The 27,339-nt window shown below is 42.0% G+C and overlaps 1 protein-coding gene and 1 long non-coding RNA gene across 4 annotated transcripts in view; one reads left to right on the top strand and one right to left on the bottom strand.

The window, feature by feature from the left end:
• LOC135564403 (uncharacterized) lies at positions 1 to 27,339 on the bottom strand. Its single transcript, XR_010460993.1, has 2 exons — positions 27,252 to 27,339; positions 1 to 5,032 (listed from the first exon to the last, which is right to left on the bottom strand). It is a non-coding gene; the product is annotated as an uncharacterized LOC135564403 (long non-coding RNA).
• Positions 25,200 to 27,339, top strand: part of LOC115103865 (semaphorin-6D-like) — a 182,490-nt gene continuing 180,350 nt past the window's right edge. For all 3 annotated transcript variants that reach the window (XM_029624887.2, XM_029624895.2, XM_029624876.2), the window contains exon 1: positions 25,200 to 25,388. The gene's annotated coding sequence lies outside the window, so the exon portion shown is untranslated. The remainder of the gene's footprint in view (positions 25,389 to 27,339) is intronic.

The following is a 27,339-nucleotide window of genomic DNA, read 5'->3' as shown; positions in this document are numbered from 1 at the left end:
TAAGTGTTCATAGCTTTTAATGACATACTAGAACACTGAACAAAACAATAAATAACAAACGAACAGTCCCGTAAGGTGAAAAACAAAAACACTAAACAGGAAATAATCACCCACAACTCAAAAGTGAAACCAGGCTACCTGAGTATGGTTCTCAATCAGGGACAACTATTGACAGCTGCCTCTAATTGAGAACCATACCAGGCCGAACACAGCAATCCCAAATCATAGAAAAAAGAACATAGACAACCCACCCAACTCACGCCCTGACCATACTAAAACAAAGACATAACAAAAGAACTAAGGTCAGAACGTGACACACTGCAACAACATTTCCCATGGGGACAATAAAGTCAGTAAGTAAGTTAGTTGTTTAGAAACCAACCACACGAGTAGTTAGAAGGTAAGTAGTTCTTAGAACATCATAGGAAATCCCAGGACATAGTGTCTATAATAATGTAATAAGCTCACATAGTTGCTGTCACAAACTCCACACAGTTGTTACTAATTAGTTGGATGTTCATTTCCTACTGAGGAAACAATTTCTGTACCTGCAGCATTCATTTTCACTGGAGAAACTGTGCGGATAAACAACTATTATATATAATAATACATTCATATCCAGGAATTCCACACAATTACAATTAAAAAGTAGAATGCCTGAGACAGTCAGTAATGACAGAGTTTAAATTGGAAGAGATTAACAGTAATGCTCGTTAAAATAGGACTTTATTTTGTATATATGTTCTATTTGTCAATAAAACTCATTTAAGGAAACTTTATTTTACTTGTAACTCTGGTTGTCCTGAAAATAAAATAGTAAAACAACTGTTTTTGTCAAATTGTTTTCTTTTCTACTTGTAGCCCTGGTTGTTCTGAAAGGACAATTGTAAAACACTTAATTGTGATGCTAAATATAAGTGCTGGACATGCAAATAAATTAAAGTCGCGAAAAAAACGCTGAATTTTACTGGGGTCCTCGGACCTGATGAGGTTAATGGTTGAGCGTGGATAAAAAGTCACCACCATTTTGTTACTAATGCCCGTGTTTCTCTTCCTGGTTTCTTCCTTCCTCTCTTTTTATTTCTCAGTCATTATCACTCCTGAAGTCTGCCTCCATTTTCTGTCCTTCCCACTCTGTCATCCTCATCTTCAATCTTTCCTTTCTTCTCCTGTCAGCCTGTTCTTCCTCCCTTCTCTCTTTCTCCTGCTGTCTCTCTTGCTTCCTCATCCCCTTAATCTTTCTCTCCCTCTCTATCCTGCTCTTTGTTCCTGTCACCCTCTCTATGTTAGTAATGACCTATGTCATTGAAGGAGATGTGGTAGGAGAGGGAAGGTGGTGGGTTGGCTTTCTACAACTATGTTAAAGTTCTCTCACACACACATCCACGCGCACTTGCACGCAATCACGCTCACACTCACACACACTCACACAAATATACTATCCACCCACAACCACATGCATCCTTTAGATTATCAAGAGTGAAGATAATGGTTCTTACCTGCCCTGCAATCATACCGTCTCTTGAGCATTATAGTGAGTATAATCAAAGCCATTTCAAAGGCTGAAGGACACGATTGAAAGAGTCAAGGACCCTTATTTAGGAAAGATTTCTGACAGATAGAAACTTGCCACTTCATCTTGTGTGTGTTATGAAGAGAGGGAGCATAGAAAGGAGAAAGAGAACGAAGAGTAGAGGTAGGACAACCTTGGAGACCAGGTGTAGACAGACTTAGCCCTTTCAGACCAATATCCACATGAATGTATCTTTTCAGAGCAATATGACAAATGTCCACCTTATTTTTTCCAAGAATGAAATAGAAACTCTCGGTACAGCAATTTCGGAAGCAGGGTTGAATAATTACTGTAAATCAGTCACAAGGTTTTAAAGGCAAAAACACTTAGCTTTATAAAAGTGTGGTCATGATGAGTCTCCAGGAAATGATAAACAACAGGCAGGAGGAGTACTGAAAGCTTCCAGCAGGTCACGAAAGGGAAATACTATAGATAATTGTGACATTTAAAGGATGTAATGAGTTGTGTGTGAAATAGTCTCTTGATGGTTTCTACCATACAGAATGAATGACTGACCAGATTAACTTTTGTCACTGTAATGTTTAGTTACATGTAACAGGATTCTCAACTAAAGTCTAACTTAGTGTCAGAGTACAGAAGTTGAGAATTAGGATGCCTGTCATGTGACCTTGGAGATGTGGTGTGTGGACACCTGAGAATAAAGTCACGTTTTGTTGCAATGTGCACTAACCCTATTCTTGAGTTTTAGTTTTATTTACTTCATGTTCCAACACCTGAACCCAGGAAGTGGCCGTTGTTTCATTCACAAGTTTGGATATTTTGCTCAAGCTTTGATTCCCTTTGAATGAGAAAGTTCATCTTCAATCTGCAGTGCATTCAGCTCATGGCTCATGGCTCAATGTGTTACCACATCCCTCTCCTATGCTGCTGCTGCTGCTGTCATGCAGGTTAAGTAGCCAACAGAGGGTAAGACAAGACTGTTTACGTTCTGCCGACAGACTCCTGCGTTTCGCTAGGACACTAATCCTGTCATGTTCCCTCAGTGACGCAAATACAAAACCACACACAGCCTCTGCAAGGTCAGGACAACCTCATTGAGTTCCCTCCGAATCCCGTCGCCAGCCACTCGCCATTAAATTGGACCGCCCCTGGTTTGGTGACAACCGTGGTTTGAAAATATGTCATGACAGATAGGTGTCACTTCTTTCCGGGTGTGATTTTTTTTTTAGCAGCAAGACTTGACCAGTGGACCAATTGACGGTCGCAACCCACAACCATCTAATGTCTCCCTATCTATCTCAGGGTACTCTCGGATTCATGCACTCTTTCTGAGGCAGCCTCTCCCTCAGCTCAGCTAGTCACCCCTATGCATTGCTCTCTTTATCGCTCCCAGTCTGACACAAGCACAAAAGCAGCTTATTGTGTATGCATTGGAAATGGCCCTGGGTGTGATTGAGCAGCAGAAAGGCTACCGGACGGGGGGATTTTTTTGGGGGGTGGGGGGGGAGTTGAATCTGATTAAGCTGTCAGGGAACTGTGAGACAGAGTGACATTGCTCATACATTCAGATTTCGGGTAACTGAAGTAGAAGTTTACAAGTATATTTGTGGTTTCTTGTACATCTCCTTAGAACTTTAGACCAAAAGCAGGGCTACTAAATTTGGGAACCTGTCAGCTTGGTTGCTTATCAAAGAACTTGATGAACTTGCCTGGTATATAATGGTCCATTGACTAGTTTGCATTTAAGTCTATGTAAAGTCAGTAATTAGATCTATCGTTACCATAATGTGCAAGATAGCTTATTTAAGTTGTGTTTCCCTGGAAGCAGTATTGTATTGCTGAATAATATCAAATAAAATACTGAGCTGGATAGTCAGGGTTGATAAACCTGTAGGCAGAGCGTCTGGTGTCTGGCTCAGTCCCCTGTAACAGTTACATCCCCAGTCCCAAGCTGAGCAGAGAAGTCATCACAGTTTACACTTCATGCAGAGATGGAGCCCCTCTGAGAGATACATCCCCTCTGGCATGAAGATATTAGCACTGAGTTGTGGTGTGACTTTGACGAAGCGAGCGTTACTGATCATCTCTTCCAATTTAAACTCTTTGTCATTACTGACTGTCTTAGGCATTATACTTTTTAACATGCAATTGTTCCTTTTTGTGGAATTCCTGGATATGAATCAATAATTATATATAATAGTTGTTTTTCCGCAGTTATTCCAGTGAAAATATCTTCACAGAAGTTCTTTGTGTACTGTCAAATTAGGATGGCCATATACATACAGTATATTGTTGTGGTGCGGTAATGGTTTCAAGATCCTTCCTTTTTTCTTTAATATAGCAGGCAACTTTCGATTCAATAAAAGTGGACCCATGAGACCACATTGAATTTCTACACTTCATTGCAGACTGCATGCAATGAAGTTTCCCATCTTACTGTAAATGTTTTCAGGGAACTACCCCCAGCTAAAGTTTTACAGGGGAAACATACATTTAGATAAAATATCATGTGTTTTGAATAAATGTGTAGAATACATTGATGTAGAATACACTATGGATAGACATTTATAGCAACACACACAGCTTCTCATATAATTAGCACATATGTTGAACAAGAGGCACATTTGTCTCTCCCCATGACCTGCCTCTCAGTGTGTCAACACTTAGGAGCTATAATTCCTCACCACGCACTCCCACGATATCCCCAAATCTATAGAATCACCCCCTGGGTCTCCCCACGTCCCCTAACCCTTACACCCAGCTTATTTCCCCAAATGAACTACCAAGTCCCACTCTTTCAGTGCCGTCCCTCTCCTCCCCCCTAAACCAACATTTGGTCTTCATTTAGAAGTCATTTACTGGTGGGCCTGGGGCTCTACAGACACACTAGCCCCACTGCTAATGGGACTTGACTGTGGCATAGTAAGGCAGCAAAAGTGTATGGTAGGGTTATAGGAGAGGTTTGTGGACAGAAATGCCCTGCTTCTATAAATCAAAACCAGCTTCGTGAAGAGGGGCACCAGAGAGGGGTTTAGAGGAGGTAGAGTTTCAAAGCTTCCATAAATCAAATCAAATGTATTTATATAGCCCTTCGTACATCAGCTGATATCTCAAAGTGCTGTACAGAAATCCAGCCTTAAACCCCAAACAGAAAGCAATGCAGGTGATGAAGCACGTTGGCTAGGAAAAACTCTAGAAAGGCCAAAACCTAGGAAGAAACCTAGAGCGGAACCAGGCTATGAGGGGTGGCCAGTCCTATTCTGTCTGTGCTGGGTGGAGATTATAACAGAACATGGCCAAGATGTTCAAATGTTCATAAATGACCAGCATGGTCAAATAATAGGTCTGGGACAGGTAGCACGTCTGGTGAACAGGTCAGGATTCCATAGCCGCAGGCAGAACAGTTGAAACTGGAGCAGCAGCACGGCCAGGTGGACTGGGGACAGCAAGGAGTCATCACGCCAGGTAGTCCTGAGGCATGGTCCTACGGCTCAGGTCCTCCGAGAGAGAGAAAGAAAGAGAGAATTAGAGAGAGCATACATAGTTTACAGCCAATGGCAGTAGCCACCTGTTATAACCCAGTGCCACTGGCTTTTATTTATTTACTTGAGCAATTTAACCTTTAATTCACCAGAATGCATGAACACCCTCGTGTTCATGCACATAGCCCAGAAGTTGCAAGACCAGCTGAACTTCTTGATTAAACACATGTCATCTTCAAAGTGTTGACTCTCATCAATAATGCTCAACATTAGCAGCCGCAGTAGAAGTGACAGCATTAGTATTAATTATCCTAGCAATTTACTCGGAGGATTCAGGTTAGTTCTATAGGTTATGTGATAAAGAGACTGGATCATTGCTTTGGTATGGTCTACTGACCTTTCAACACCACATTACTTTTCTTTCTGAAAATGCACCCTCCTCGTTTTTACTAGACCTATAGCATATTGTACTTGCAACGAGTCTTGTCAAGGTTGGGAACAGGACCTGGAAGCTCTTTGCAGGATAGGGTTCCTCATCACTGCCCTGTGTGATTCAGGGTTTCCTTCAGACCAGATGGATGAGTCACCTCTACTGACCCTCCAACACCATTTTCAGCAGCAACCTCATTTTCCCAGGTGGTCTGCCATCCAACTGTTGGCTTGGTCTAACCTCGCTTAGCTTCAGATGAAAGCCAACGGAGGGATACAGAGTGGTGTGGCCAATAGCAGCACAACATTATTTTAAAATCTGCATGCAGACATTTTGACTTTTAATCTCAGTTTGTCCTCTGTCAGGCAGAGAAGACTGTTCCAATTCGAATAATTCTTTACTCAGGAATGTTGTCTCATTCACGCACAGCTGTGCTCAAACCTGTTTCAAACAGGTTTGTGTTATTGAGTGTATATTATCCAAGGGGGATAAACATCAAAGCTGATGCCCAGGTATTGAAAGGTGGACAGAGTCTTGTGACAATCCAACATTACACCATAATGCCTGCAGTGGTTTCCTAGGCACAGTTTTGGTCATGTCAGGGAATAGACTAAGAGCATCATTCCAGCCTAGCTGTCTGCAGACAGGAACCCTCTAGGACAGCTTGTATGGTGACAGTAATGAGCACAGGGTGTGGGTGCCATTGCCACGCGAGCCTGGCACCATGCCCGCAGGGGCTCCGTACCACGCCATGCAGCGCAAGCCTGATTTATGTTCTCTCTAATAGGAACCAGCGGTGTCTTTGGGAAAGATTTAAGCTGATGCCACCTTCAGCTCATTCACATGCAACGGAGGTCAACCATGGGAGAGAGAGACAGAGAGGAGTGAGAGAGAGATGCAGGCAGATAGAGAGATGGAGGTAGAAAGAGATGATGGGAGTTGAACTGGGTGTGTAAGAATCAGCGTGTATAATAGGCAGATTCTAGTTACCAGTTTAGAGAGTCCACTGTATCATTCTTCTATTATAAAATACCCCTTGGCTTTTTTGGGGGGCATTGAAACAGTCACTTCCTCCACTTCTATTTTCCAAAGTAATACCATTCATTCTATATCAACATTTGACCACGAAATTAAATGTGACCTCGCAAAATCAAATAAAACAGTCCATGTATAATAAATTATGTTTCCTCTCTCTCTCTCTCTCTGGATTGGCACACTCGTACATTCATGTCATTAGATCTGTTGCTATTTCTGAAAATGAAAGTCTGTATCCTGCCATTTAAAAGAATGTTACTTATTCTTTTAGAAACGGAGACCATTTAATATAGAGAGGAGAAGCTGCAGGTTGGAAACATAAACAGCGACACTCACTAAACACATTAGCTGGGAGAAACAGCCTTGGCGTGGGAGGAAAAGGTTAGCGCATCCATACGGCATAAACAGAAACAGCATTACCATATTTCACCGCCTCACCAACAAATGAATATCTGTTGTTGTTGAAGTGTTGCTTTTATGCCTACAGTGACATTGAAAGGGAAAGAACAAGGTCACACCATTAGAGTATTCATCACAAAAAGCTCCGATAGGACCTTGAGACACAGTGGTTTATGTAGGTAACTTTTTATGAGCTCGGTATGGCTCCCGAGTGGTGTAGCGGTCTAAGCGACTGCATCTCAGTGCTAGAGGCGTCACTTCAGACCCTGGTTTGATTCCAGGCTGTATCACAACTGGCCATGATTGGGAGTCCCATAGGGCGGCGCACAATTGACCCAACGTCGTTAGGGTTTGGATGGGGTAGGCAGTCATCGCAAATAATAATTTATTCTTAACTGACTTTTCTAGTTAAATAAAGGTTACTTTTTTTCCAACTCTGATGTTCTCCAAACAGTGGTTTATTGATGAAACGGAGAAGACATTCACATAACAGTAAAGTTCTCTAAAGGCAAAATGGGTTTTTTTTACTTCAAAGTTGATCTCACGTCTCCAACTCATCAGTCTCGACACCTACAGGATGTGGAATACAACCAAGGAGTACCAAGTAAGCCCAATGTTTGATTCTTTGTCTTTCAAGTACTTTATACATTGAAAGTATCAAAGTTCACTGTACCTATGTATATATAGTATTCCAACTCTCTAGATAGTTTTTTAAATGATTCCACCCCTGTAACCTTGGTTGGAGTGAGCAAAACACATGCAGGGCTCTTGTTAACCTCACACCCAGAGTGTGTTTCTGGATTTGTGAATTAGATATGATTCTCTCCCGGGCGGAGGAGCCCTCTTCTCTGCTCATGTCTTCAGTTCACATCCTCTTTGAAGCCAGTAATATTTGAGAGGGTCTAGTTGGGGTTAGCAGATTCACATATGATGTTGTCTGATCACTTCCACATTTGGGGAGTTGAAAAGCTTCAGATTCTGACAGAAGGTTAAATTAGGGAATTTTTTCCAGAATTGGTGCCCAAGGCCAGTGCACCCTTTAAAATGATATTTGACCTTCCGGTGTACCCTTGAAGTTGGGGAGAGCTTTTTTGCCCACTCTCATTGATGCTTCTGTCAGGAAATGGTCCTCAGGCTAAAGTTAAGTAAACGCAAAGTGTCACTAAGTTTACCATGACTCAGACTCAGTCACAGCCTAAATACTTAAAGGGGCTATCTGCACTTGCTACATCCATTTTTGGACATATAAGTTAACGATATGTACCCATTAATTCTTGAAGAAACTTATAAATGCCTCATGAGCTTAGTTCAACTGTCACACCCCATCAGAAACCAAAATATAATACGTTTTACTCCAATCTTTGTAAACAATGTACATGTAAACAAACACCATATAGCCTAAAAAATGTATACAAATATAATTTTGATATCATGTAAATGGTTACATTTCTCCAGCCCTATCTCTCAGATAATTAGAAAAAGAGTAGCGGGGATATGCTTTGTTATTGTATCAACAGCTGATTGCCCCTTTAAAGCCAATCAAGAAGGGACGATATCCTCCTCCACTGCCTTCCTCTTACAGTATATTTGTCTTAATTAAGGCCAAGTACATGGGGCCCTGTTTATAATTACTAATCAGCCTTTTATCACAGTTAAGGTTAACTGGGTGTCTACATGTTGAAAGATGGGAAGGGGGGTTGTCAAATGCTAAAAGTTCCGAGCCAAAGGCACTGTTGGTTGAGAATGAGAAGAGACAAATTTCAGATAAATCAAACCTTTCCCATTTACTACCTTTCAGAATTGCTAATTACAGGAAGGTCAATAGTCAAACAAATGTCTAACAGCTTCACTGTGGCTTAGTATCCTAGCCACAGAGGATCACTGGATTGCGTGTGAATCATATATTCATCTAAACACACACGAATACAATACACCCATTCAAATGAGCACTTCAATGAATGTTCTAGTGGAGACATTGTTTAGTGATCATTGACAGCCAGGTGAGTGGCCCAGACAGAGACTAACTTTGAGTTTTGCTCTCTACCCACTGCGCCGCCTCAGGGCAGCACAGTGTCGTTTGAAGACTAAACGCATCCTCATACATCTGTCAGCTTCCCACATACAAATGTAGATCAATGGAAAACAGGTGACAGCTGAACGCCTTTATGAATATGGATACTGTTAATGTGTTGAACGTTGCCAGTCTGGCTATAGTCTCCTACTCTGCTCTGGAGAGAGATCCTCATTGCCCTACACAGGAGCACTAGGCCTAAAGGTCAGACAAAGCCCATAATCCTTTGCACCAGCATCGTTTCCCTCTGTTAGATTTCCTACATGACTAGGAGTTTAATAGAAGCTGACTTCTGTAAACAAACGTTTCAGGGACGTTTGCTGTCACGGAACTGTCCAGGGCCCGTTTCCCAATTGCTCTGGAACTTAGGCTTATGTGTGTTTGAATGATGTTTCTTTCCTACAGCGGCCGAAGTCGTACAATGCGTTTTCCAAAACACCATGCAGAGAGAACATTTGATAAGTGCATCGTTGAGGCATGTGTCGATACTGATAGGATCGAAAGAAAGGAAGCACTGCTCTTGGATCAGCGTTCTCCCTTTCCAGTCTTACCTTAACATTAGAATTATTCCATAATACTGAAAATGGATCAGCTCCAAGAGAGATATCACCTATGTCTACAAATATTGAGGTGTCTTGTTCTAATGCGTACCCCATAATAATGCACTAAATCAAAATTTGCCACATCATTCCGCACATGTTCCACATCATGAAATATATTGAGGCAAAAATTAGGGACAGTAGCGTACAAATACCGTAGCTAAATAAAACAATTAATTAAACATGAAATTTATTTTAATATGATTGAAATACATACAGTACAGTACCAGTCAAAAGTTTGGACACACACACTTATTCCAGGGTTTTTCTTTATTTGGACTATTTTCTACATTGTAGAATAAAAGTGAAGACATCAAAACTATGAAATAGCACATATGGAATCATGTAGTAACCAAAAAAGTGGTAAATAAATTAAATATATTTTATATTGGAGATTCTTCAAAGTAGCCACCCTTTGCCTTGATTACAGCTTTGCACACTCTTGGCAGTACCAATCTATGTAGATCATGGCTGCCCAACCCTCTTCCTGGAGATCTACCATCCTGTGGGTTTTTACTCCAACCCTAATTTAACACACCTGGTTCTACTTATTAGCTGTTCAACAAGATCTTAACTAGCTGAATCAGATTACTCTTCCAGCAGTCTTGTCCAGTCCCGTGTATATATTGTTTTCTTCGTTTATATTTTGTCTATATTTTTAAACTCAATTTCCATCTACGGACTGAACATACTCTCCTGCAACTCGACTCACCCAAAGTGGCACGGATCTACTATTTTTTATACTTTAGAACCGTAACACCCATCAGGAGCTGGCCAGCTAACTAGCTACTAGCTAGTAGTCAGTTAGCCACTGCTAGCGGCTATCACCGTTAACTCGGACATCAGCCAAACTCAGCCCGGCCAATTCCTGCCAGTCTGCACAGAGCGATATCAACCCAGAACATACTGGACTGCTTCTTTCTCTACCACATCTCCGGATTCCTACCGCAAGCTCTGAACCTTTACTCCGAATCATCGCAGCTAGCTAGCTGCTATCCGAGTGGCTACTCCTGGCTAACGTCTCTGTCCCAAAGCATGCACCATTTAGCCTGTAGCTAGTCGAAGATATCCATCAGACAATTCCTGGGTTTCAGTACCTCTTTTGCCAATTGGCCTGGACCCTTTGCTTCCGACACGGAGCCCCGCCGATCCATCACGACGGGTTTGCCGACGTAACCGTCCAAGGGGGTTTCAACAGGCTCTTCCATTGCGACGTTCCCCCGAGGCCCACCTGCTAGCCTGCTAGCCCCGGCCTGCTAGCTGTCTGAATCGATGTGTCTCCAGCTCACCTAGCTACTCACTGGACCCTAAGATCACTCGGCTACACATGCCTCTCCCTAATGTCAATATGCCATGTCTATTGCTGTTTTGGTTAGTGATTTTTGTCTTATTTTACTGTTAAGCTTCCAGCCCTGCTTAATATGCCTTAGCTAGCCCTTTCGTTCCACCCCCCACACATGCGGTGACCACACCTGGTTCAAATGGTTCCTCTAGAGACAAAATCTCTCTCATCATCACTCAATTCCTAGGTTTACCTCCACTGTATTCACATCCAACCATACCCTTGTCTGTACATTATGCCTTGAATCTATTCTTCTGCGCCCAGAAATCTGCTCCTTTAAATCTCTGTTCCGAACGTACTAGACGACCAGTTCTTATAGCCTTTAGCTGTACTCTTATCCTACTCCTCCTCTGTTCCTCTGGTGATGTAGAGGTTAACCCAGGCCCTGCAGCCCACAGCATCACTCCCATTCCCTAGGCACTCTCATTTGTTGACTTCTGTAACCGTAAAAGCCTTGGTTTCATGCATGTTAACATTAGAAGCCTCCTTCCTAAGTGTGTTTTATTCACTGCTTTAGCACACTCTGCCAACCCCGATGTCCTAGCCATGTCTGAATCCTTAGGAAGGACACCAAAAATGCTAAAATTTCAATCCCTAACTATAACATTTTCCGGCAAGATAGAACTGCCAAAGGGGGCGGAGTTGCAATCTACTGCAGAGATAGCCTGCAGAGTTCTGCCATACTATCCAGGTCTGTGCCCAAACAATTTGAACTTCTACTTTTAAAAATAAACTTTTCCAGAAACAAGTCTCTCACTGCTGCCGCTTGTTAGACCCCCTTCAGTGCCCAGCTGTGCCCTGGACACGATATGTGAATTGATCACCCCCACATCTATCTTCAGAGTTCATACTGTTGGGTGACCTAAACAGGGACATGCTTAACACCCCAGCCATCCTACAATCTAAGCTAGTTGCCCTCAATCTCACACAAATTATCAAGGAACCTACCAGGTACAACCATGGGCACCCTCTTAGATATCATCCTGACCAACTTGCCCTTAAATACACCTCTGCTGTCTTCAACCAGGATCTCAGCGATCACTGCCTCAAAGCCTGCGTGCGTAATGGGTCCGCACTCAAACAACCACCCCTCATCACTGTAAAATGCTCCCTAAAACATTTCAGCGAGCAGGCCTTTCTAATCGATCTGGCCCGGATATCAAGAAGGATATTGACCTCATCCCATCAATAGAGAATGCCTGGTTGTTCTTAAAAAGTGCTTTACTCACCATCTTAAATAAGCATGTCCCATTTTTAAAAAATGAACTAAGAACAGATATAGCCCTTGGTTCACCCCAGACTTGACTGCCCTTGACCAGCACAAAAAACACCCTGTGGCATTCTGCATTAGCATCGAATAGATCCTGAGATATGCAACTTTTCAGGGAAGTCAGGAACCAATATACCCTGTCAGTTAGGAAAGACTAATTCAAAAAGGTTTTGGGACACTGTAAATTCCATGGAGAATAAGAGCCCCTCCTCCCAGCTGCCCACTGCACAGAGGATAGGAAACACTGGTCACCTCTGATAAATCTACGATAATCTCCAGAAGCATTTTTCTACGTCTGGCCAAGCTTTCCACTTGACTATCCCTACCCCGGCCAACATCTCAGCACCCCCTGCAGCAACTCGCCCAAGCCCCCCTCTCACCCAAATTCAGACAGCTGATCTTCTGGAAGATTACTAGCCTATTCAACCTCTCTTTCGTATTGTCTGATATCCCCAAAGATTGGAAATCTGCCGCGGTTATCCCCCTAATCAAAGGGGGAGACACTCTAGACCCAAACTGTTATAGACCTATATCCATCCTGCCCTGCCTTTCTAAAATATTCGACAGCCAAGTTAACAAACAGATCACCGACCATTTCGAATCCCACCGTACCTTTTCCGCTATGCAATCTGGTTTCCGAGCTGGTCATGGGTGCACCTCAGCCACGCTCAAGGTCCTAAACGATATCATAACCGCCATCGATAAAAGACAGTACTGTGCAGCCATCTTCTTCGACCTGGCCAAGGCTTTCGACTCTGTCAATCACCGCATCCTTATCAGCAGACTCAATAGCCTTGGCTTCTCAAATGACTGACTCGCCTGGTTCACCAGCTACTTCTCAGATAGAGTTCAGTGTGTCAAATTGGAGGACCTGTTGTCCGGACCTCTGGCAGTCTTTATGGGGGTGCCACAGGGTTCAATTCTTGGGCTGACTCTTTTCTCTGTATATATCAATGATGTTGCTCTTGCTGCTGGTGATTCTCTGATCCACCTCTACGCAGACGACACCATTCTGTACACATCTGGCCCTTCTTTGGACAATGTGCTAACAAACCTCCAGACAAGCTTCAACGCCATACAACACTCCTTCCGTGGCCTCCAACTGCTTTTAAATGCTAGTAAAACTAAGTGCATGCTCTTCCACCGATTGCTGCCCGCACCCGCCCGCCCAAGTAGCATCACTACTCTAGACGGTTCTGACCTAGAATATGTGGACAACTACTACTGTAAACTCTCCTTCCAGACTCACATTAAGCATCTCTAATCTAAAATTAAATTTAGAATTGGCTTCCTATTTTGCATCAAGCCCTCCTTCACTCATGCTGCCAAACATCGTAAAACTGACTATCCTACCGATCCTTGACTTCGGAGATATAATTTACAAAATAGCCCCCAACAGCAAACTGGATGTAGTCTATCACAGTGCCATCCGTTTTGCCACCAAAGCCCCATATACTACCCACCACTGCGGCCTGTATGCTCTCGTTGGCTGGCCCTCACAACATATTTGTCGCCAAACCCACTGGCTCCAGGTCATCTATAAGTCTTTGCTAGGTAAAGCCCCGCCTTATCTCAGCTCACTGGTCACCATAGCAACACCCACCTGTAGCACGCGCTCCAGCAGGTATATTTCACTGGTCATCCCCAAAGCCAACACTTTCTTTGGCCACCTTTCCTTCCAGTTCTCTGCTGCCAATGACTGGAACGAATTGCAAAAATCACTGAAGCTGGAGTCTTATATCTCCCTCTCTAACTTTAAGCATCAGCTGTCAGAGCAGCTTACTGATCACTGTAACTGTACACAGCCAATCTGTAAATAACACACCCAACTACTTCATCCCCATATTATTACTTAACCTCTTGCTCTTTTGCACTCCAGTATTTCTACTTGGACATCATCATCTGCACATATATAACTCCAGTGTTAATGCTAAATTGTAATTATTTAGCCTCTATTGCCTATTTATTGCCTACCTCCCTACTCTTCTACATTTGCACACACTGTACATAGATTTTTCAATTTTGTTTTCTATTTTGTTATTGACTGTATTTTTGTTTATGTGTAACTCTGTGTTGTTTTTGTTGCTCTGCTTTGCTTTATCTTGGCCAGGTCGCAGTTGTAAATGAGAATTTGTTCTTAACTTGCTTACCTGGTTAAATATAGGTCAAATAAATAAATAAATATTAAAGGTTTCACGAAACAAAACAAACTGTCAACAGACAAACAGCAAACACAGGTATAAATACACAGGGGATAATGGGGAAGCACAACAACAGGTGAAACAGATCAGGGTGTGACAGACTCATTTGTTATCTGCGGTCAAGGAAAGAGAGATAAACATCTTCATATTGTGTTTAGTGGATATCTCCTGTGTATAAAGTGAGGCGGAAGGTCAAAAAAGCATCTAATAACATACTTAGCTGTTCTACAAGTGGTCTGAGGCAGTCGTTAAATAACAAGCATTTTCAAGAACAACTTTAGCAACAATGGTTTTGGGAAACAACTCAAAGGTCTAACGATGTTCCTACGAAGATTTGAACAATGAACCTATCCTTAAGATACTTTTGGGAAACCAGGCCCAGGAACGTTAGCTGTTTGTTATCACAGAACTTTCCAGCCATGTTAACTGTTTGCCTTCACAAAACCTTCCAGGAACATTATCTGGTTGCTTTCACAGAACTTTCCTTGAATGTTAGCTTTTTGCTGGGTTACTCCCATTAAATACACCATTAATAGAAAGCTGAATATGACAATATAGGGTTTTCTCTTAGGTTTACCTATGCAGACGGGTCTAAGTCCTGTCTTTAAATTTCACTGCTGAATCCCCCCTTATTGTTTAGGATAAGACTAACAGGTCATTATCTCACACCCTGGGTGCCTTTAGAGGCCCCTGGATAAAATGGGCAATCCTGCCCTCTGCCTCTATCCATATTTCTGCATACACCTAGCAGGTCTGAGTCTGACCAGCCAAAACTGGGTACCAGAGGGAGGCGGAGGTGAGGGGATCATGGCTCAACTTGCTGTCTTCCAGGATCTAGGAAGTTGGTGGAGGTGGAAGGAGTGTTATGGTTAAACCTGCTTTACCTGACCTGATTTCTGCTCTGGTGGATGACGTATCTCCTACCTTCCCCACCTCATTCCCTTAGGAAAGTTGAAAGGAAAGCTGTGAGCAGAGTGATGTCACCTACACTAGTGAAACGTCACCATTTTGACACTCCTCTTCCCTTTCCTCCTCATCATGTCTGAAATATTCAAATGCCAGCGGTGCGGGGATATTGTGAGAGTTTGATTTGATCAAATGCAGACATCTGGCTGGTCCTCTGCAATTCTACAGAGAGCGAAACTGGAAGTGACAGAGTGCAATCACCATCTCTCATCTCCCAATGGAGAGAATGAGCAGCAGGGGATTGAGTGGCCGACCGGCCGTAGCATGTCGCTGTGTCAATATTATTGAATTATGCCTGGACAGGAAGCTACTTGCTCTCAGCCATGATGTGCTGTAGATAGTGTGAGTGTGAATGCTGGGTGAGGTCTTACTGTTGCAGTAAGTACATCTTAGGATGTACTATTACAGTTAAAGGGTGTGATAGGAATGCATTGGTTATCACACAACCATGGAGCCTGCTGAGATGAACAGTAGGCCTGCCCTACTTCTTTCTCCATCCCTCCTCTCTCCCTCTCTCCTCTCTAACCTTTATTTTATCTACACGTGTTAGCTCATGCAACGGCCCCTCTTTCACCCAAGGTAATTGTTACAAGGACGACAATTATGGAAAAGCAGCAGACCCGCTAGATGAATCAGGTCAGGGATCTGACAGAAATTACACAGCAATATAACAGGCCCCATATTGTTATGCAGATATATACGATACACAGGGCACCAGCAGTAGTACAGTCACTGAGGTATTATACGAGACGATAGGTACAACAGGGTGGAAAGGTACGTGCGTCGCCTCTCAATGGAGCACTGAGGGGAGGAGATCAGTAGCAGAGGGCAACTGTCAAGATACTGTGGACACTTGTGCATGTGAGAGACAGTTTCATCTGCCTACCTTTTTCAGATGATGAGATTACATTTATATTTCAGTATGTTATAATTAGAATCCATTTTTTTCAGTTTGTCTGAATATGCTGCTGTTAGACTATTTGTCAGATTTTATGATAGCTGTTTTAACAGTGTGGATTTATGTTAAATTTACTGTATGGTCATTCATAATCATTTGGCAGGCTACACTAATTTCAGACCATTTGTCAGATTGCACAGATTTTCTGTCTGTGGGGTGTTTATATTCCATTAGGGTGAACTCATTCAGTGTACCATATTTACAGCAGTGGAATATGTGGCACCTAGAACGCCTCATTCCCAGTCTCTCTTTCCTGTTTATTGTTGTTGTTGTTATTGTTGTTTTCCACTACGGGCGACAGAACAGGGTTGGGGTACGGTGAGGTGTCAGTGTGCCTGTCACCTCCAGGATGGGGACTTCCATTACAGCCACATTCAGCACAGAATTAATTGCTTTCACTTCACTGGGGGGAGGGTGGTGGGTGGGGTATAGCCCCCCTCTTGTCCCTCTGACAGTCTAATTAGTCTTATTTAGTACAGGCTCTGAGCTGTAATGTTTCTCTGTGTGTGTGTGTGTGTGTGTGTACACACATATACAGTGTTAGAATGGGGTGGGGAGTGGGAAATGCCCTCCGGAGTTATGGGTCATCAACGCCCTGCCTCTTTACTAATCGCCCCTCCCTTCCTACCTCTTTCCCCTCTTTCCCCCTGCTCCCATACTGCCACCTTGGTTTGATTAACACCATGCCACCAACCGCTCCCAGCCCAAGCCACTGGCTCTAACGATGCCATCTACAGCCCTCTTTTTCCTTCCACACCAACTGCTGTTTGTTTCCTGCTGTCTGCTCCATGTAAACAAGCCTACTGTTTAGCTGCTGCTGGTAGAGAAAAGTGTCATGTTGCAGTGTAGTAGGGTATGAGGCATTTGTCTTTTGTAAAATCCCATGGTCCTCTAAATTATTAAACGATGTTCTCTTGACATTTAAAAGAAAAAGCACTTTCCCCAGCTCATCTGCAAGGACTTCTCTTAGTTCTAAACAAATAGGAGCTTTTAGCTAACCTTTCCCGAGACAAACAGACAATGAAGGTTGGAGGAATTAGGCTTTAATATCATGGCCAATAACTGACTCAGGACATCTCAGGAGGATGTCTGCAGAGCAAAAAGCCATCAACATTGTAAGCCATTAAACAATGCTGAGTAAAACCAGGATTTTATTTAATTTCTCTGAACTAAACCAGTCCTCATTCCTGAGTCGCAGCAGACGGACCCAGTAAAACATTTTATCACCGCTCTTTAAAAGGCCCAGATTTATTCACCGAACACCACGAGGGCCAGGATGGTGTGATCTGATCTGTTTAAAATACCGCCCTATATCCGCCCAGGGCCAGGGGGTCTCAGGCTAGTTTTATAATATGAGTCGACGTTTAACTACCCACCAGTGAAAGAGCAGAGGAGCCAGCAGGCAGATGTCAGCCCAAAGTTAGCATCGGAGTCTGGCCAGTAGTACCCCAGGGCAGGGCATCCAGGTTGCTCATTCAGCCACGACCCTCACCCAAGGGCACGGCTCAGCAGCCCAACTGATCTAACCTAACATCCCACCAACCTCCCAAAAAATCTTCCCTAATTGTTATTCACATGCCCGATGGAGACGGCTCCATCATCCTCTGTGTCAGGCCAGCCTCTGTCTCTGAGCCAGCTACAATCATGCTGGTGAGCAGAGGCGGTGGGTAGTTTAACGGATATGAATAAGTAATTTTCTTTAAAGTCTTCAACAACTTTTGCCCACTTTTGATTGTAACTTTCTAAATGGCCCCAAAATAAATGGCAGTTGAGTGAAATCCCATTCATCTGAACTATTAGAGACGTAATAATAGACAGGTCCTTACTAAGCTGGTTCCTCATTCTCCCCTCCTCCCTCCTCTCCTCTCTCCCCAGTGACCTGACTCTTCCTTCATCGCCAGGTAATTGTGCTGTGTGGAGGGTGGTCTTGGCTACTCTGCCACAAAAAGGCTTGATGCTGGGTATATAGTCCCTGTTCTACCTCAAGCCGTAAATTGGCTCTTGGCTGCAAAGTGGATGTTTTTCTGAAGCATTGACATTTCAGAGATCATCCCATATCCTCAGTTTGTATCCTTCTATTCTATTCTGTCATTAATGGCATTATACTTTTCACCAAGATTATTGCCAAATTCTCTGCATTTCTCCCCAACATAAAATGTTTGGTTGCTTTCCTCTTGTAAAAGGGAGCTTTTCCAGCATATTAATTGTACATTAGGATGGGACCACAACTTTCCAGAGATGTTTACTCAGCGAAATAATTAATGAGAGAACATGTGATTGTGAGTGTAACATGACAAGTGATGTGCTGTCAATACATATATTGTTTCTATTGTTGTCCCATGCTGGATCATTTTGATTGTTCACAGCTATCAAATTGTTTTTTGAGTCGGCAAAATGATATCTAAAGACTTCAATAGTTAAGTAATTCTGTCAGTGGTGGAAAAAGTACTCAATTGTCATACTTGAGTAAAAGTAAAGATACTTTAATAGAAAATGACTCTGGTAAAAGTTAAAGTCACAGAGTAAAATATTACTTAAGTAAAAGTATCTGGTTTTAAATAGAGTACCAGTCAAAAGTTTGGAGACACCTACTCATTCAAGGGCTTTTCTTTATTTTACTACATTGTAGAATAATAGTGAAGACATCAAAACTATGAAATAACACATATGGAATCATGTAGTAACCAAAAAAGTGTTAAACAAATCAAAATATATTTCATATGAGATTTTTCAAAGTAGCCACCCTTTGCCTTGATGACAGCTTTGCACAACTCTTGGCATTCTCTCAACCAGCTTCACCTGGAATGCTTTTCCAACAGTCTTGAATGAGTTCCCACATATGCTGAGCACTTGTTGGCTGCTTTTCCTTCACTCTGCGGTCCAACTCATCCCAAACCATCTCAATTAGGTTGAGGTCGGGTGATTGTAGAGGCCAGGTCATCTGATGCAGCACTCCATCACTCTCCTACTTGGTCAAATAGCCTGGATGTGTGTTGGGTCATTGTCCTGTTGAAAAACAAATGATAGTCCCACTAAGCGCAAACCAGATAGGATGGCGTATCGCTGCAGAATGCTGTAGTAGCCATACTGGGTAAGTGTGCTTTGAATTCTAAATATATCTCTGACAGTGTCACCAGTAAAGCACCCCCACACCATCACACCTCCTCAATGCTTCATGGTAGGAACCACACATGCAGAGATCATCCATTCACCTACTCTGCATCTCACAAAGACAGTGGTTTACATTTACATTTAAGTCATTTAGCAGACGCTCTTATCCAGAGCGACTTACAAATTGGTGCGTTCACCTTAAGACATCCAGTGGAACAGCTTGGTTGGAACCAAACATCTCAAATTTGGACTCATCAGACCAAAGGACAGACTTCCACCGGTCTAATGTCCATTGCTCGTGTTTCTTGGCCCAAGCAAGTCTCTTCTTCTTATTGGTGTCCTTTAGTAGTGGTTTCTTTGCAGCAATTCGACCATGAAGGCCTCATGCAGTATCCTCTGAACAGTTGATATTGAGATGTGTCTGTTACTTGAACTCTGTGAAGCATTTATTTGGGCTGCAATTTCTGAGGCTGGTAACTCTAATGAACTTATCCTCTGCAGCAGAGGGAACTCTGGGTCTTCCTTTCCTGTGGCGATCCTCATGAGAGCCAGTTTCATCATAGTGCTTGATGGTTTATGCGACTGCACTTGAAGAAATTTTCAAAGTTCTTGAAATGTTTTGCATTGACTGACCTTCATGTCTTAAAAGTAATGATGGATTGTAATTTCTCTCTGCTTATTTGAGCTGTTCTTGCCATAATATGGACTTGGTATTTTACCAAATAGGGCTATCTTCTGTGTGGTATACCACACCTACCTTGTCATAACACAACTGACTAGCTCAAGCGCATTAAGAAGGAAAGAAATTCCACAAATTAACTTTTAACAAGGCACACCTGTTAATTGACATTCATTCCAGGTGACTACCTCATTAAACTGGTTGAGAGAATGCCAAGAGAGTCCAAAGCAGGGTAGCCTAGTGTTCAGAGTGTTGGACTAGCAACCGAAAGTTTGCAAGTTCGAATCCCTTAGCTGACAAAGTACAAATCTGTCTTTCTGCCCCTGAACAGGCACTGTTCCTAGGCCGTCATTGAAAATAAGAATTTGTTCTTAACTGACCTTTAAATAAAGGTAAAAAAAAAGACAAAGGGTGGCTACTTTGAAGAATCTCAAATATAAAATAGATTTTGTTTAACACTTTTTTGGTTACTACATGATTCCATATGTGTTTTTTCATAGTTTGATTTCTTCACTATTATTACAATGTTGAAAATAGTACAAATAAAGAAAAGCCCTTGAATGAGTAGGTGTCCAAACTTTTGACTGGTACTTTTGAAACTTTTTTATACTTAAGTATCAAAATGTAAGTATATTTTAGCAATTAATTAAGTATCACAAGTAAATGTATAAATTATTTAAAATTCCTTATATGAAAGCTACAATATGTAACTTAGGTGCCTGACCAAATTCACATAGAAATGTGAGTTATAGGCCTTTCATTCTCATTACAAGCAAGTCTAAGAAGCAGTAGATCTGCTCTATATGCGCTATTTCTATGCTTACCGTATCAGTTCATAAGTTTCCTTTTGCATTTTTTTACTTTCAGTTTTTTGTACACCAGTTTCGAAGAGCTGAAAATACAATATTTTTGGTAAGGGAACATATATTTAACAGTGGTTTAGATGGTACAATGATTCTCTACAGTCTACAGGATGACTGCTTGTTTTGTCACATAAACTGAAATTAGAAAAACTATTAACATTTTAGCAACCAGGAAATGGTAGAGTGATTTCTGCATAATACATCCAAAAACGGTACAGTATGAAGACAGGCTAAAACGGTTTATCCAATAGAAATCCCAGATCACGCTTGTAAGCGATGTCATGGCGACGTTGGCTCGCTAAGCTCATGCTCAGAAACAAGTCATTGGGTCTAATGGTCATCTCGCATCGAACTGCGCATGTGCAGGCCGTCAAATCAAAGGCACTCCTTCGATATTAAGTTTGTTTTGACATGTCAGTTGGTCACTTTCGCGAGGTTGTTCGTTTACTTAAGACAGACTAGGTTGTGCCTTTAGATTTCAAGATAATTCACAGCCAACTAAGAATTTTTCACTTCTCTCAATGACTTCTCAAACCCCAAACCCTGGTCTGGACTGCTTGGTCTGCTTCGCAAGCATGCCCGGAAGTCTCGCCATGTTGCGTCTCTGGGTTTAGAAACTCTGTGGTCCATCTTTAAGCAAACCAGACAGCACAATGTTCTTGTTTTTTTATCTAGTTACGGGGAGCCAGGGGCACACTCCAACACTGAGACATTATTCACAATCGAAGCATTTGTGTTTAATGAGTCCGCCAGATCTGAGGCTGTAGGGATGACCAGGGATGTTCTCCTGATAAGTGCTTGAATTTGATCATTTTACTGTCCTGTGAAGCACGATACTATAAGTTTTGGCTCTTTCTGGTGATTGAACACAAACAAGAAAAGATAAGCCTGACAGATAGTCTTTTCCCATTGTTATAACTCCCTACTCTGACAACAATGTCACTTGCTGTTCACTGCAACCAGGCTCCTGGAAGGGTGAGCACATGATGCACAGGAGAAGATGATGACACCCACACAGCAAGGCATGCTCCAAATCCACCATAAAAATGCCAGACTACGGTTTGCAACTGCACATGGGGACAAATATCGTACTTCTTGGAGAAATGTCCTCTGGTCTGATAAAACAAAAATATAACTGTTTGGCCATAATGACCATGGTTATGGTTGGAGGAAAAAGGGGGAGGCTTACAAGCCAAAGAACACCATCCCAACCGTGAAGCACGGGGTGTCAGCATCATGTTGTGGGGGTGCTTTGCTGCAGGAGGAACTGGTGCACTTCACAAAATAGATGGCATCATGAGGGTGGAACTTTATGTGGATATATTGAAGCAACATCTCAAGACATCCGTCAGGAAGTTAAAGCTTGGTCGCAAATGGGTCTTCCAAATGGACAATGACCCCAAGTATACTTCCAAAGTTGTGGAAAAATGGCATAAGGACAACAAAGTCAAGGTATTGGAGTGGCCATCACAAAGCCCTGACCTCAATCCTATAGAAAATATGTGGGCAGAATTGAAAAAGAGTGTGTGAGCAAGAAGGCCGACAAACCTGACTCAGTTACACCAGCTCTGTCAGGAGGAATGGGCCAAATTCACCCACTTATTGTGGGAAGCTTGTGGGAGGCTACCTGAAACATTTGACCCAAGACAAACAATTTAATGGCAATGCTACCAAATACTAATTGAGTGTATGTAAACTTTTGACCCACTGGGAATGTGATGAAAGAAATAAAAGCTGAAATAAATAATTCTCTCTACTATTATTCTGACATTTCACATTCTTAAAATAAAGTGCTGATCCTAACTGACCTAAGACAGGGAATTTTTACAAGGATTAAATGTCAGGAATTGCGAAAAACTGAGTTTAAATGTATTTGGCTAAGGTGTATGTAAACTTCCAAGTTCAACTGTATACTCTGTGTGTGTGCCGGCATGCATGAGCATATTTTCCTATGTATAAATCAAAAACATACATGTTCACATGTAGTTCATGTGTCTATATGTTTTAGTGTGTGTAGACAGTGTGGAGAAGATGTCTTGTGACAGACCCAGACCAGCAGTAAGCTGTCTGAGGCTAGGCACTGGAGGTGTTGACAGGAAGCGAGAGAGAGAGAGGGAGAAGAATCACAGTCCATTCGGTCTGCTCTCAAATGCTCTGGACAGTATAAGCTAGCTGGCATTACACCCATTTCCTGTTAACGACAGAGTTGACACTCAAATGGCATTGTTCCTTGGAAGATTTGAAGACCCTTAGGTATTCAGTCCTCACAGCATGCAAGCACAGTGTCCTTGCGGAGTATCACTATCAGCATTATTCAAGATGCTTTACCTTTTAATTTCAATGCCATTCACTTTCTCAACCCTCTGAAAAGAGCCTCATGGTAATATGGATACATCGCATCCGGACAAGAGTCCTCTAGTCATTCCCATGGACTCACAAGTCTATATTAATTAAGCTGTTGTGCTGATGGGCTCACATGCTTTCTCCTCACTTAGCACCCATTGGCTCACTGCAATTCAATTGTGTAAAAAAAAAAAGTGTCAATATGTTGCTGGACCAGTTTTAGAATGCTGGTCTTTTTGATAACAGCCAGTGCTTCTTGGCATTTCTTTTATTTTGCTTGCTGGCATAAGAGAAATACAGTGTGTCTGTTTTCTGCAATCCCATGGTGTGGCAAGATAGCGTGATATTATTGATTGGATATCTTTAATTTAACCTAGTTCTCTAATAACCTTACCCAGAATGTGTTGCCTACTCACGCAAGGAGGTGAGTTGGTATGGGTTGAAAACTGTGCCAGTGAGGGGTAATAATTTGTCATGTACATTTTGTCCTGCTTTGAAGATATTTGGTATATATGTATTACACACTATCATGAAACTCCGCTGGTGCCCTATTGAACTTAAAAATGAGAAAATGAAGTGGAACAGCTCTTTTATTTCAGACTGCCAAAACCAATAAAACCCTACTGGCAAAGTTGACACTGAACATGTGCCTACTGAGATTTAACGTGCCACTCAGATCGTGGACTTGGGAGCTTGTCCTCTCCTTACTCATGAAGGCACCTTACCACAATGGCCGGGCTCACAGACTCTATTTCACTGCTAAGAGAAATGACTGGAGTAAATCTATCAGCATTGACCCTAAACTCACCAAAAATGATCGGCCATTTTTTGTGGTTCCAGCCGCCCTGAACCCAATGAAATGTTCATGACTAAGCATGTTAAGAGTGGATACAAACCGTCAAAATAAAACTAAAGTTATTTGTGTAACCAAGAAGCTATAAAAAATAAAATCTCATTAACAGCTGACATCTGTGATAAATAAAAATGTATATTTTTTTATCTAAAAGACAGGATGTGACCGGAATATTTCATCATGTCTATCTACATTATTACTATCTCCACTAGACAATGATTTGCAGTTGGATCATTTATAATGATCAGCAAGGCTATGCAGATCAGTAGAATCCCCCAGTAGGGGAGCAATAGCTTCACACAGTATAACTTCTTTCACCAATTAACCCTACTGGTTCCCTCATTATGCACTCTGTCTTCCTCCTGCCTAATTCCCTGCCTGTCAACATAGACAGGACAGCTCTACTTAGCACCTTGACATACTGTATGATAGGCTGCACACATTTTGAACCTAAAAGGCCTACTGAAAACAGAAAGGAAATGCATAAACTATTGTGTCTGTGCAGCCTATACTAAGTGCGCCGCTTTTTGTTGTTGATTATCTGTAGAAGAACAGTTTTACTGTTTAACCATTATTACAGTACAAAGGAAGCTATTACACATATTTAATGTGAAAACTCTAAATGCTATTAAAACGGCACAGTGTATGTAATTATAGGGATGTATGAGCAAAACATGGAGTAAGTTAGGTCCATGCTAGTTGATATTTGGACAACAATTAATAACAGAAGGCAACGGAGAAGAAACTTGTTGACAGAATGAAAGTATTTTTTTTCTTCCGTTTTCTTATATGTGGAGCAAAGTAACCTCCTTCAGAAAGAAGCTCAATGATATCTCGATTTAAATACCCTTGGCGGAGAGACGGGTTGCAAAGATCCAAATGTGTAGGTATCCAACAACTGGACAAAAAATGAGATGTGGAGGGAGAAGTCAAAAGAAAAGGTTTGAACGAAACACGTCTCAAACAAGGTCTGGTACTATCCACCCCCTTGCCATTGGACCGAGTGGCTGCCAATTCAACACATTTGGGCGTGTATTCGCCGACGCTGCTCTTCGCTGGGTGAAGTATGTTGTGATTGCAGTCCAGCTCGAGCGTGCGCGGGTCTCTGTCATAACAAAGGGCGCTCTGGGAATACGAGCCTTTTTGGAAAAAAATAACTAATCTTGTCCCAACGCTTCTGTAACGCTGGTCTCTGTCCTGCAAGAATCAAATTATTGTCAACGAAACAAGATAGCCAAAACGAAAGAAAAAGGTAAGAGTTATACTACGGCACTTTCTCCATTAGCTGACTGTCTCGGTTGCTGCATCTACATTTCACTTGCGCATCGGAGTATTTTGTGGTGTCACAAGTTTGCCCCAGTATCTACATAGTACATAGAGGACATTTGGGCTATTCAAAACAAAACGATTTCGTCTTCTAGTTCTTAGTAGGTACTTCTAGGAAGGTATACCATTCATAATGCGTGTGGCCAGTTTAGACCACCTGCCTCCAGCCCCGGGTTTGTTTTTTTGCCTTAGCGCTACACAGCGGATTCAAATAATCAACGCTCGATAAAGAGTTAGTTATTTGAATCAGCTGTGTCGTGCTAGGGCAAAAACCAAAACGTGCACCCAGGAGGGGCCCCAATACCGAGATTGAGAAACCCTGTCCTAAACCATCGGCTACAGCTCGATCATCTTTTCAGCAAAATGCATGCGATAAGAGCATTTGTCAGCAAATACATATGCAAAAATAGTATACTATGAATACTCTATCTGTATTTGGATAGTCTATATGATTGTGTTTTGTCGTTGTGCAGACGGACGTCTGTTTGTATTTGTGTAGGCTATAGGCTATAGTTTACATAAATTAAAATGAGACTTGAGTAGGCTATATAATAGACCTGCAACCAAACATGTCTTTCAAACGCTGTTATAGAATCTCATTGAGCCATTTGAACAAGGTGAATACCAGATCGCGTTTGTAGAAAATTGTTGCCAGTTAGAGTAAGTTGAAATGCGTAGCTGCGTGCGCCAAGATGTATCGAGTTGGGTGATTTCACAGATTTCGCAGTCCTTTGTGTGATATGACAAACTTGTTGTTGTAGACCTAGATTTACCTTACTTGGTTCACCAGCTTTATATTATAGAGCAATGTCTTGTCATTTTGACAGCAGCTTAATTAAAATGCGCATTGGGGGATTTTAGTTGTGGATGATTTTGAATTTTCCACAACAACTGCAGTCTGTCCTAATGCAATGAAACAAATGATGAATCCTTTGATTGTATGTTTAGGCTGATTAACTTGATTCTTACATTGTTTTATGGTTTTTGAGTTTGTGCACATATGTATAGCCTCTAGCTGTATTTTCAGGCTACAGTGATTCGAGTTACATGTTGATATGAGTTTTTTAATGTAGTTTAATGCGTTTTGATAAACGCTAGCCAAAATATAATAGCCAATATTGTGTCAAAGTAGCGAGAATAATGTCCAATAGTTCCGGGTGGGAGGACATTGAAGGTACAGGTCTGGGTGACAGTCTGTGTGTTGTCTACAGACCTGGATTGAGACAAAAAATAGGCTATCTTTTTATGCTCTTTAGAACCATTCTCAGCTATGCCCAACAGAGAGAAGCTTTTAGTAGGCTTATATCTACAAGTCAAATATCTTGACCAAAGTATGGCATGAAGTACGTGTGTGTGTGGGGGGGGGGGGGGGGGGGTTCTGCTCAAATCTGGGTCAAGGATTGAAAGGATTGTGAGTCTTATTCTGTACATTTAATAATTTCTTGCTTTTCTAAAGTCTAGCAACCTGGCCTGCAGGCAGGTTAGACAAGCTAATTTAATTTATAGCCTGACATGGCTTGGTAGCTAGTTATGAGATTGGAAATCTATCTAGCTGGCTATCTAAATCCAATTTTATAAAATTGCTAGGTGGCTAGTATTATCAATCAAATGTTTTTACAAAGCCCTTTTTACATCAGTTGATGCCACAAAATGCTATACAGAAACCAAGCCTAAAACTCCAAACCGCAAGCGATGTAGAAGCAGACAAACAGAACATTTTTGTTTGATGTATTAATGAAGAAGAAATCAATAGGCTACATAGCTTGATCACATTCATTTAAAAACATACCTTCGACCCAGCACCGTCAGCTAAAATCAAATCGAACGCTGTGTGTCACTCTACTGTACACTTTCTCCTCCTCCTGACGATACGCACT

This window comes from Oncorhynchus nerka, linkage group LG3 (genome assembly GCF_034236695.1).
Source record: "Oncorhynchus nerka isolate Pitt River linkage group LG3, Oner_Uvic_2.0, whole genome shotgun sequence".
In the NCBI taxonomy this organism is placed as follows: Eukaryota; Metazoa; Chordata; class Actinopteri; order Salmoniformes; family Salmonidae; genus Oncorhynchus; species Oncorhynchus nerka.
The sequence above is the reverse complement of the archived record's forward strand: the minus strand, read 5'-3'. Positions and strand labels throughout refer to the sequence as shown.